At 44.4% G+C, this 12,815-nt stretch overlaps 1 protein-coding gene across 2 annotated transcripts in view; it reads right to left on the reverse strand.

The window, feature by feature from the left end:
- Positions 1-9,296: 9,296 nt before the first annotated feature.
- APOL6 (apolipoprotein L6) overlaps positions 9,297-12,815 on the reverse strand; it is a 49,146-nt gene continuing 45,627 nt past the window's right edge. Inside the window, exons 6-7 of one of the 2 annotated variants that reach the window (XR_012418795.1) lie at positions 10,601-10,826; positions 9,297-10,375 (exon numbers count right to left, since the gene is read on the reverse strand). The gene's annotated coding sequence lies outside the window, so the exon portion shown is untranslated. Of the gene's footprint in view, positions 10,376-10,600; positions 10,980-12,815 lie in introns of both variants that reach the window. The other variant, XR_012418796.1, reaches the window with a different exon arrangement.

A 12,815-nucleotide genomic window follows, 5' to 3' on the forward strand; every position in this document is an offset into this window, starting at 1 on the left:
AGGTTATAGCAAGCAATGTAATGACAATTCTGTAACTGCCCAGTGGGTTCACCTTGCCCGCTACCTAGACAGATCCAATTTCTCAAGACGGAGAAATAGCAATAGAGAAAGAGTAATTCACGCAAGAGTCGGCTGTGCGGGAGACCGGAGTATTTTATTATTTTATTTTATTTTATTTTATTTTATTTTTCTGAAACGGAGTCTTGCTCTGTCGCCCAGGCTGGAGTGCAGCCTCGGGGTTTTATGATTATTCAAATCAGTCTCCCTGAGCATTTGGGGATACGAGTATTTAGCAAGTTTATTTTGCCAAGGTTGGGGATACTTGTGCATGACACAGCCTCAGGATGTCCTGATGACAGCTGCCCAAGGTGGTCAGAGCACAGCTTGGTTTTGCTGGAGATAAATGCTCGGTGCCGCAAAGTGAAACCAGCACTCAAGCGAAAGTTTTCTCAGCAACGCAATTTACTTCTGCGGAAGCCTGCTGCTCGCATCCATCACAATCGCAAGAGCACACGGAACAAAGGAAAGCAGGGGTTTTTATTCCTAACGCAATCCCTACCTCTGGCATGGGCTGGGGCCAGACCTCAAGATCTAAACTGACCCGTTTGGCTATTTGTGAATATTTTCCCAAATAAGGAAGGGGAAAGGGGGATGTGAGTTACAACGGTGGGACGTGTGGTTTCGAAGGGAGAAATGGGTGCAGAGCAGGTAACCAAGGGAACAGATGTGAGTTATTGATTAGAACTGACTGGAAGGTTGTTTACAGTAACCAAGGGCAAGCAGGCATGGAGAACAAGAAAGTTGAGTTCCAGAACAAAAAACAAGAACGTTAACATGCCAAACCTTGGAAGCGAAACTGACTGTATCTGACAGTTTTATACATTTTAGGGAGACAGAAGACATCAATCAACATATGTAAGAGGAACATTGGTTTGATCCGGTACAACCTGAAGCAAAAGTGGGTCAAATCGAAGCCAGGAGGGGGCTTCCAGGTCACAGGTAGGTGAGAGACGAACGGTTGCATCCTTCCGAGTTTCTGATGAGCCTTTCCAAAGGAGGCAATAAGATATGCATTCTTCTCAGTGAGCAGGGGATGACTTTGAATACAATGGGAGGCAGGTTTGCCCTAAGCAGTTCCCAGATTGACTTTTCCCTTAATCTTAGTGATTTGGGGGGCCCAAAATATTTTCCTTTCCAATTTCCCCCTTTTGTTTTAAAAATATTTTGGAGAAAGCATTTTAGAAGAAAATCAGTCTCTGGTGCCAGGTTTTGTCTGATTTCTCATGGAGTAGCTGGGATTACAGGCGCGCGACACCACACCTGGCTATTTTTTTTTTTTTTTTGGTAGAAACAGGGGTCTCCCTCGTTTGCCCAGGCTGCTCTCTGGTGCCCAAAGCGGGGCTCCCCGTTATCTCTACAAATAATCCAGTGAAGGAACACTAGAGCGTGGAAAGCGGAGGACGACCGACAAAGGACTCCGGAGTAGGTTTTCACTTCAAGCTCTAGGCTAAGTAGGGCGCTCGGAGAATTCCAGGGAAACCTGGGGAAAATATGGGTCAGGCTGAGAGTAAGTTCGCTAATTACTTAAGCTTTGTGCAGCAGTTACTGCGCCGCGAAGGGGTAATTGTGAGTACCCAAAATCTCACATCTTTGTTCCATCTGGTAGACAAGTATTCTCCTTGGTTCCCGGAATATGGAACCATGAACGTAAAAGATTGGGACAAGGTCGGATCAGACTTAAAACCAGCACAAGAGGGCCGCGGTATTCCCGTCTCTGCTTGGTCTGTGTGGTCTGCAATTAAAACGGCACTGGAGCCCTTCCACACTGAGGAGGAGAAGGAGGAGTTTCAAGATGATATAGGAAAGTTGAATAATCAGGAGTCTAAGTATCAGCAAATTGAACCATGACAGTCTAGTTTTAAAAAGGGCGAGAAACCGGAAGGTATGTATGCTAATCTCCAAAAACTTATAAAAGAAACAGTGCCACCTACCGCGCCTTTAGGGGAAGGTCTGGAATGGCCACTCCCAGGTCAGCCTTGGGAATTTTTGGAAGGGGAGCCTGAGACGCGCCTTGGGGCTCCCATTGTTGCAGGCGCCGCCAGTAACTATGGCGAAGGGAAACTTCAGGCTTCTCCAACAGCCAATTAGGATGAGGGAATGATCCAGGCCTGCCCACCTGTTAATTATGGTAGAGGAATGCTACCAGCCGGTCCAAATACAAATGATGGCACAGGGACAATCCAGGCATCCATTCGCCAGGCACAAGAAATGGGGGATTTGAATACTTGGCAGTTTCTGGTAATTATTTCGCCAGCTGAGGAGCCCAGAGAACTTGCTCAAGCATGCTGGGAGCCATTTCCTTTTAAAATATTAAAAGACTTAAAGCAAGCAATTGGACAATATGGGCCAAATTCTCCTTATGTTCATTCCTTGTTACAATATGTGGCTTATAACAGACGTTGAATACCTACGGATTGGGAGGCACTAGCCCGATCCACCCTGTGCTCCTCTGAATTTCTCCAATTTAAAACCTGGTGGAGGGATGAAGCAACAAATCAGGCACGCAGAAATGCTCAAGCCCAACGTCCCGTTAATATCACATCTGATCAACTGCTTGGAATCGGACAGGCATGGGGTACTCTAAATTAACAGATGGTAATGGGTGATGAGGCTGTTGATCAGCTCAGAACTATATGCCGAAGAGTCTGGGAAAAAATCCACGACCCTGCTGCTGCTTATTCTTCTTTTCACACAGTTCAACAGAATCCAAGGGAGCCTTATCCAGATTCTATCGTCCGTTTGCAGGATGCGGCTCAAAAGGCTATTTCCGATTCTCATGCCAAGAAAGTGATCGTTCAGCTGCTTGCTCATGAAAATGCTAATACAGAATGTCGGGCAGCAATTAGATCTGTTAAGGGAAAGGCAGATCTAAATAAGGAAAAAACTTTAAGTGAATACATTAAAGCCTGCGATGGCATTGGGGGACACTTATATAAGGCCAGCCTCCTTATATAAGGCCAGGGGGAGAGAGGAGGATCCTATTACTCCCCATATCGCGGGGGGTGCCTCACCCCCCTGAGATGTGGATCCTAACAGCAAGGGGGAGAGAGGGGGTTGCTATTACTCCCCATTACGATGTGGATCGTAATAATTACTCCCCCCTGCAATGTGTATCCATTATTAGCAGTCTCTTTTGTTCAGGATATTAGGAACAATTTCGCAGGTTGTGTGTACACAGCCTGCAATAGGAGAACGAACACCATCCTCTGCACCTCCGGATATTAGGAAGCATATCACACAATGGGTGTACACTTTTTGGGAGATTTGGGGTAATGTGGTCCTGTGTTTCCCTGAATATTCGGAGACATATCACAGGGCGGCTGTACACCCACTACTCTCTTGGCAGGAACATCATACTTTACCTACTGGAAATTAGGAGCAATATCACAGACTGGGTGTCAAGCCACTGTCATATTGGAAGTAATATCATGCTCTCCCCCACAAGTTATGAGGAACAATATCACAGGGAGGTGTGTACCTTCTCCGGTAGTGGCAGTAGTATCATCATCTCTTCCTTTAGATGGTGGGAACAGTATCACAGGGTGGGTGTACACCCCGTGTATTTTTGGAAGCAATGTCATTCTCTCTTCCTCTAGGTTTTACGATTCATATCACAGGTGGGGTGTACACCCCTTGTTATATTGGATGGAATCTCATCCTCTTTCAACCTGTATCTTTACAACAATATCCCATGGGGACTGTATATCGCTTCAATATTGGTAGTAATACCATCTTATCCTTTCCTGGATATCAGAAACAATATCACAGAAGGGGTGTACACCCCTTGCAATATTGGTAGTAATATCACCTCTCCCCTGTGGTTATTAAGGACAAAATCCCAGGGTGGCTATACGGTTCCTACTTTATTGGGAGTAGTATCATCCACTCACCCCCTGGATATCAGGAACCATATCACAGAAGAGGTGTCCACCCCCTTCGATATTGTCAGCAATGTCATCTTCTCGCCTAGATATTAGGAACGATACCCCAGGGTTGGGGGCCGTGTACACCCACTGTGATATCGCAAGTAAAATCAGCCTCTTTCCCCCTGGATATTAGGAACTGTATCACAGGTGTGTGTGCACCTTCTGGGATATTGGGAGTACTATCAGCCTTCACCCCGCTGCATATTAGGAACAATATACGTGAGGCAGGGTGGTTACATCCCCTGCGATATTGAGAGTAATATTCTTCCCTTGTCCCTGTACAGTAGCAACTATATCACAGGGGTCTGTACAACTTCTGCGATATTGGGATTAATGTTATCCTCTCCCCCACTGAATGTCAAAACTAATATCACAGAAGGGTGTACACCCCCTGCGATATGGCCAGTAATATCATCATCTCTACCTTCGGATACTAGGAACAACATCACAAAGGGTGTGTACACTCCCCTGCGGTATTGGGCATAATGTTATCCTCTCTTCCCCTGGATATTAGGAACGATATCCCTCGTGGTGGGAGGTGGAGTACATTAAGAACAATATCACTGGGTGGGTGTACATCCCCTATTGGGTGTAGTATCATCCTCTCTTCCCTAGGATATTAAGAACAGTATCACAGGAGGGGTGTACAGCCACAGCCCCTGCGTTATTGGGAGTCATAGCATCTTCTCCCCCTCTCGATAGAAGGAACAATATCCCAGGGTGGGTGTACATCCCCTGCGATATTAGGTGTGATGTCATCGTCTCCCAATGTGGATATTGGGCATAGTATCACAGGGGGGTGTACACCTTCTTCGATATTGGGAGTAATATCATCCTCTGCCCTCAGGATTGTAGGCAAAATATCGAAGGGGTTTTACAACTCATGCGCTATGGGCAGTAATATCATCCTCTCCCCACCTCAATGTTAGGAAGTATATCACAGGCGGCTGTATTACTCCCAATATCGCAGAGAGTGAACAACCCTTCTGCGATATTGTTGCTAATATCCGGAGGGGGAGAGGATGATATTACTTTCAAAATCGCAGGCTGTGTACACCCACCCTGTGATACTGTTCCTAAAATCCAGGAAAGGAGAGGACAGTATTACTTGCCATAGAGTAGGAGCTGTACACCCACTCTGGGATTTTGTTCCTAATATCAAGGTGTGGAGAGCATAATATCATTCCCAATACGGCAGGGGGTGTACATCCCCCCTGAGATATTGTTCTTGCCATTCAAAACAGGAGAGGATAACATGACTCCAGATATCGAAGAAAGTATAAACCCCCATGTGATATTCTTTCTCATATCCAGAAAGGAAGAAGAGGATATTAATCCCCATATCACACGAGGTGTACACCCACTCTGATCTTTTTCCAAATATGCAGAGGGGGAAGAGGATAATCCTATTCCCAGTATCGCAGCAAGGGTTGTACACCCTTGTGTGAGATGGTCCTTCATACTATTCCAAGGCAGAGGAGATTATATGACTACATATATGGCAGAAGGTGTACACCCCCCAGGGATATTGTTCCCATGATCCTGGAGGGAAGAGGATGATATTACTTTAAAGATCACAGAAGGTGTACACACCCCCAGTGATCTAGTTTCTAATTTTGACGTGGGAGAGGAGGATATGACACCCCATATCGTAGGGAATAGAAACACTCCTGGGATACTGCTCTTAATATTCAGGGAGGAAGAGGATGATATGACTCCCAATAAGGACGGGTGTACACCCTCCGAGGGTGTACACCCGTCTGTGAAACAGTTCATCATTTCCAGACGGGGAGATGATATTACTCACAACACTATAAACAGGCTGTGAGTCCACCATGGACCGTAATAGCCAGGAGGGGAGATGGGGTGGCTATGACTCTCCACATCGCGGGGAGTACACCCCCTGCAGTACAAGGAATAATATTATCTTCTCTTCCTTTACCCCTTGAGAACAATATCACATGGCGGGGGGTACACCCCCTGCACTATTGGGAGTAATATCATTCTCTCTTATTCTGGATAGTAGGAAAAATATCACAGGTGGGATGGACAACCCCTGTGATATTGAGAGTAATATCATCCTCTCCCAACATAGATATTAGGAACCATATCACAGGGGGCGTGTACACTTCTTCGATATTAGTAGCGACATCATCCTCTCCTCCCTGGGTATAAGAAACAATGTGACAGGCGGGGTGGACACCCCCCGCGACTTGGGGAGTACTATCCCTCCCTGGATATTAGGATCCACGGTGGACACACAGCGTGTTTACGATTTTGTGAGTAATATCATCTCCCCCTCTAGACATTACGAACAGTATCAAAGACGGGTGTACACCCTCTGCAATATAGGGAGGAATATCATCATCCTCTCCCCCCCGGATATTAGGAACAATATCAAAGGAGTGTTTATAACCTCTGCGATATTGGGAGTAGTATCATCCTCTTCCACGTGGAAATTAGGAACAGTATCACTGGTGGCGTATACACCCCCTGCCATTTCGAAAGTAGTATCATCCTCTTCCCTTCCGGATCATGGGAACAACATCACTGTGGGGCGTACACTTTCTGCGATATTGGGAGTAACATCGTCTTCTCTGCCTTGGAATATTAAGGACAATATTGCGCGGGGGCGTGTACATCTTCTGCAATATTGGGAATAATATTATCCTCTCTTCCCCTGCATATGAGGAAAGATATCACAGAGTGGGTGTTCACCTCCTGCGATAGGGGGATTAATATCATCTTCTCCCCTTCCGGATATCAGGAAGAGTATCACACGGGAATGTACACTGTCTGCCATACTGAGAGTAATATCAACCTCTTGGCCTTGGAATATTAAGAAGAATGTCACAGGGTGGATGTACACTCTGCCGTATTGGAAGTAATATCAGCCTGTGCCCTCCATGGATATCAGGAACAATATCCCAGGCTGTGTGTACGCTTCCTGCTGTACGGAGTGTAATATCACCCTCTCCCTTCCAGGATATTAATAACAATATCACAGGGCCGGTGAACACAGCCTGCGAATTATTATCATCCTCTCCCCCTCCGGATACTAGGAACAATATCACAGAAGAGCTGCACACTCCCTGCGATATTGGGAGTCATAGAATAGACTTCTTCCGGGAATATTAGGAGTGATATCACCAGGTGGCTGTCCAGTCATTGCTATGTTGTTAGTCATGTCATACTCTACCCCCTGGATATTAGGATCGATGTCATAGGGTGAGTGTACACCGACGGCGATATTAAAACTAAAATCATGCTCTCCATCCCTGGATATTAGGAACAACGTCACAGGTAGGTGTAATGACATTATTAATTATTAAACATCAATGATTGATTTTAATAATTATCAATGATAATATTAATTAATAGTATGACATCATTAATTATTGATAATATTTTAAAGATATGATTATGATTAATAATATTAATGTCATTTAACAATATTAGTTCTTAATATTAATTATTATTTTATCACTAACATCACTTAGTATTGATTTAAGTAACAATAATTGCTGATATCATTATTTTTTTATTAATAGTGATATTACTATTAATACTAATCATTAACATTTTTAACCAGTATTAATTTTTACTATCTTCATTGTGATTATTAATATCGATTATTACTATTAATTTTTATATTTATTAATATTAATAATTAATAGACTTGTTCCTGATATCCGGGGGGGAGAGGATGATATGACTCCCAATATCGCTGAAAGTGTACACCCCTGTATGTTGTTATTCCTAGTAGCCAGGGGGTAGAGGATGACATTCTTGAAACTATCGCAGTGGGTGTACATCCCTTCGATCGTCTGGTTCCTTATATCCTGGGTGGGAGAGGATGATATGACTTCCAATATCGTAGGGGGCATAGACCTCCCCCGTGATATGTTTCCTAATATCCAGGGGGCGAGAGGATGATATTAGTCTCAATATCATCCTCTTTCGCAGGAGGTGTACACTCCCTAGTGATATTGTTCCTAATATCCAGGGACAGAGAGGATGATATCACTACCAATAGAGCAGGGGGTGTACACCCCTTCTGTGACATTGTTCCTCATAGCCAGTGGGGGAGAGGAAGATATTACCCCCAATATCGCAGGGGGTGTACACCCCCTTGTGATATTGTTCCTTATATCCCGGGAGGGAGACGATGATACTGGTGGCAATATCGCAGGGGGTGTACACACCCACTGTGATATTGTTCCGAATATCCAGAGGGGGAGAAAATGGTATGACTCCCAATATCACAGGGGGTGTACATCCTCCTGTGATATTGTTTCTTACATTCAGGGGGAGAGGATGATATTACTCCCAATATCACAGGGATTGTACACACCTCCTGCGATATTGTTCCTAATATCCCGAAGGGGAGAGCATAATCTTACTCTCAATACTGCAGGGGGTGTGCACCTCCTTTGTAATATTGTTCTTAATATCCATGATGGGAGAGGATGATATTACTCCCAAGACTGCAAGAAGTGTACACTGGGGTTTCACCGAAGCAAATCTCACCATGGGAACTTGTACTACCTTGAGCATTCAGACACTGCTTGCTCGTGTGTTATCAGCTCGTTTTTATTTTTAAAAGATGGGATCTCACTCTGTTACCCAGGCTGGAATGTACTAGGCTCGAATTCCTGGGCTCAAACGCTCCTCCTGCCTCAGTCTCCCCAGTAGCTGGAACTACAGAGGAGTGCCACCACACCCTCCATCAACTCTTCATTGCTGCTGTAGGCCACGTGGCTCCACCTTCACTTCCTCCCACCTCAAACACTTGACCCTTCTGTCTGCAATGCAGTGCACTGTGTAGTAAGAGGGAGCCTTTACCTCCTTAATTTATTAGAATCCTTGGACATGGGCTGTCTCTAAGCTGCTGTTCTAAAAATGAGCCAACAATGGCCTGGGCCTATGGACCCATGGGGTTGTTTATTTCTTCACTACAGATTCACATCTGTTAGCTCAAAAGCCCACTGCTGCCAAACTCAAATTTGTGCACATCCAGTTATTGTAAAAAATAGTCCCAACAATTAAACTGTTAGCCATTTAGAGCTTGCCTGCTTTGCATGCCCTGTGAAACCTCACAGGACAAGTGTTATCTATGGATGAGCTGGAGCCTCAAAATTCTAAGGCCTCCAAACTGCTGCCACCCTTGGGAGCTCTCTGACCCGAGACCCTGTGAGACACCACTAGACAAGTAAGCCCCTCTTCCCTCCCCTTCTCCTCCCGAGTTCCCTTCCACTCCTCACTTCCCCTTCTAGCCATAAACCTCTACAGAACAAATACTCAAAGTCATTTAACAAAATCCAAATAAAAACTTCCATTAAGCTAGAAATATGAGCAATAATTATCACATCAAAGCCAACTCTCAGAAACCAACAGCAAAATCATACTTTGTTAAAAATAAAATCAGATCAAATTTAAGAATTTTTAAGGTGATTGTGCATGCAAAAGAATAATTTGTGAACATGGTAAGAAGCAGCCCAGCAGTTACAGCGCAGCTTACAAAGCAAGAATGAGGAGGCACCTTCACCTCTGTCTTGCAAACAGAGCTGCACAAGCTTATTTGTATCGGCTTCATGTTTCCAGGTTGGCAAGGAAGAAAAGCTTAATTTTTATTTGTGGGTAGAGCCAGCATTTGAGGGGAAATCAGGATCAATTTAGTTTCAGTTACATGGCCATAGCTAGTCGGTTCAGGGCCTCTTTCCCTCCCTCCCTTCCTTCCTTCTTTCTTCCTTCCTTCCTTCCTTCCTTCCTTCTTCCTTCCTTCCTTCCTTCCTTCCTTCCTTCCTTCCTTCCTTCCTTCCTTCCTTCCTTCTTTCTTTCTTTCTTTCTCTCTTTCTCTCTTCCTTTCTTTCTTCTTTCTTTCGACAGGGTATCATACTCCAGGCTGGAGTGCAATGGCGCGATCTCAGCTCACTGCAACCTCTGTCTCCAGGGTTCCAGTGATTCTCATGCCTCAGCCTCCTGAGTATGTGGGATTACAGGCTCACACCACCACACATGGCTAATTCTTTTGTACTTTTTGTAGAGAAGGGGTTTCACCATGTTGGCCAAGTGATCCACCCGCCTCGGCCTCCAGAAGTTCTGGGATTACAGGCCTGAGCCACCACACCTGGCCATCTATTTTCTTGTTTCTTTTTAACAATTGCCCAATTCGGGTCATTCTCTCAGTCGGACTCAGGGTGTGACCCACTGCTTAGCGCTACGCTCGGTTTCCACATGACTTGGTCTCCATGCTGTCTGAAGATCATGAAGCAGAGTTTCAGTAGGTTTTTTCTTTTTTTGACAATTCCAATTGAAGCAGTTTTTGTTGCTCCATCCTCCTGAGATCACGTGATGAGTCAGTGGCTGCTGACAAGCACTGAAGACTCCTGAGAGAAGCAACAGATAGGAAATGTTATCAGTAGGACTAATGAGAGGATAATGCCAAGAGTTTGGAAAGTACCCCGAAACTAGGGTCCCCAAGAGCCAAGATTTAATCTCTTGATTTAACTAGATCAGTTGATGATGTTTTCCACATCTGCTGGAGAACCTGGACCTAGCCTTTTATATCTCTAAAGATCCAAGATTTGGGCATCTATTCCTGTCATACTTACATAGAAATAGCATTTGTTTTTTCTTCTTCTGGTGCGGCAGTTTCAATCCAATGAGTTTTCCTGGTTTGCAGCTTGGATGTCTCTGGTGATATCATCAGGTTTCTGGTGAACTTTCTGTGTGGCCAACACAGCCTCAGGCACCGAGGTTGTCCAGGTATAACCTGTTGTAACGATTTCTCTGAAGTCTCTATCAAGTCATCCAGCTCCCATTCGCAGGGCTGTAAGGCTTAAGAACAACTCCGGTTTAATGGGTTCAACAGTGTGAATTAAAAGTTATCAGACACCTACACCTGAGTCTTTTTTTATGAATCTCTTGAAATTTTGTGTCATAGCGATTTGCAAGTGCTTTCAGGAAAGCATCAGAGTAAATGGTAACCGCCTGGGGTATGACAAAAAAAAATTAAAATGGCCATGGTTAATGATCTCATGAGAGTTCATTTGAATTTTCATAAGAAAATTTAGTTATTCATGTGATATATGACATTTTAAAATAACAACTGGAATTATAACTGATAACATTATCCCAGGACATATCAGATTTTAGAAATTTCATACAATTTCTGGAACACTTACATTAATAACATATATCTATACAAACATAACATGATACTATGTAACAAATAGCATCCTTTCTTATTTGATAACATAAAACATAAAAGTATAAAATACCAGGAGAGGCCGGGCGCGGTGGCTCAAGCCTGTAATCCCAGCACTTTGGGAGGCCGAGGCGGGTGGATCACGAGGTCAGGAGATCGAGACTATCCTGGCTAACATGGTGAAACCCCGTCTCTACTAAAAAATACAAAAAACTAGCCGGGCGTGGTGGCGGGCGCCTGTAGTCTCAGCTACTTGGGAGGCTGAGGCGGGAGAATGGCGTGAACCCGGGAGGCGGAGCTTGCAGTGAGCCGAGATCACGCCACTGCACTCCAGCCTGGGAGACACAGCGAGACTCCGTCTCAAAAAAAAAAAAAATAAATAAATAAATAAATAAAATACCAGGAGAAAATGTAGGACATTTTCATAATGTAAAAAATAAACGACAAGGAAAGTTAAATGGCAAATGACTGACTGAAGAATATATTTGCAGTACATGTGACAGACCACAGGTTAATATGCAAGAGTGTCTACAAATTAAGAAAAAAGTATAGGCAGACAGAAAGAAAATGGACCACAGATCTGAAAAGGTGTGAGGTATGGTAGGGCACGGCCAGGCTTGCTGCACTGAAACCCAAGTGGGTGCGATGGTACAGTAAGTAGTGGGATGTGGTGGGATGTACCTGTGATATAGAAGCATTCCCTTACATGTCACAGGAATGAATCTTTTTTTTTTTTTTTTTTTTTTTTTGAGACAGAGTCTCGCTCTGTCACTCAGGCTGGAGTGCAGTGACGTGATCTTGTCTCACTGCACCCTCCGCCTCCCGGGTTCAAGTGATTCTCCTGCTTTAGCCACACCACCACACTTGACTAATATTTTTATATTTTTGGTAGAGATGGGGTTTCACCATGTTGGTCAGGCTGGTCGTGAACTCTTGAGCTCAAGAGATCCACCCCCCCTCAGCCTCCCAAAGTGCTGGGATGACAGGTGTGAGCCACCACTCCCGGCCCAAGAATGAATCTTGAATGCCAATCAACCCTTGACCCCAAACTAAAATACTGTAAAAGCCACAAGTTCTGGCTTGCTCTGATCTCCTCTGAAATAATGCATTCTTCACTCCATAGGGGCTGCTGAGAGCACCATACTTCAGGCAACCTCCTCAGGAAACCAAGAGAGATAGGCAAGCTACATCCCCTTCCTGGCATCCTTGATTTTGCCAAGTACACGTGCAGGCAATGACATCAAATGTTTCACCTCTCAGATGGCAAAAATGCAAATGATTGAGTACCTCTAATTTTGATGACAGTGTACTGCAAAAGGCCTGCCCATACACTACTGGTAGAAATGAGAATCTGGCAATATCTATAGACATTTTGAATGTGAATCCTCTGTCAGCAGAATGGCAACTGGATTAGCTTGAGAAACTAAAGACTAACACATCTATGTCCTTTCAGCCCAATTAGAAAGAATCGAGTCATTTTACCTTAGGGACTGCACTAAGAGTAGCAGTTACAGGATTTATTGCTAATAACTTACAGGGCTCCAAATGACAATGCTTACAAATCTATAGATTCTTGAAGGGAAAGGAGCACTGTACAGCTAACATTAAAGTCAGGATGT

This window comes from Macaca fascicularis, chromosome 10 (assembly GCF_037993035.2).
Source record: "Macaca fascicularis isolate 582-1 chromosome 10, T2T-MFA8v1.1".
Lineage (NCBI taxonomy): Eukaryota > Metazoa > Chordata > Mammalia > Primates > Cercopithecidae > Macaca > Macaca fascicularis.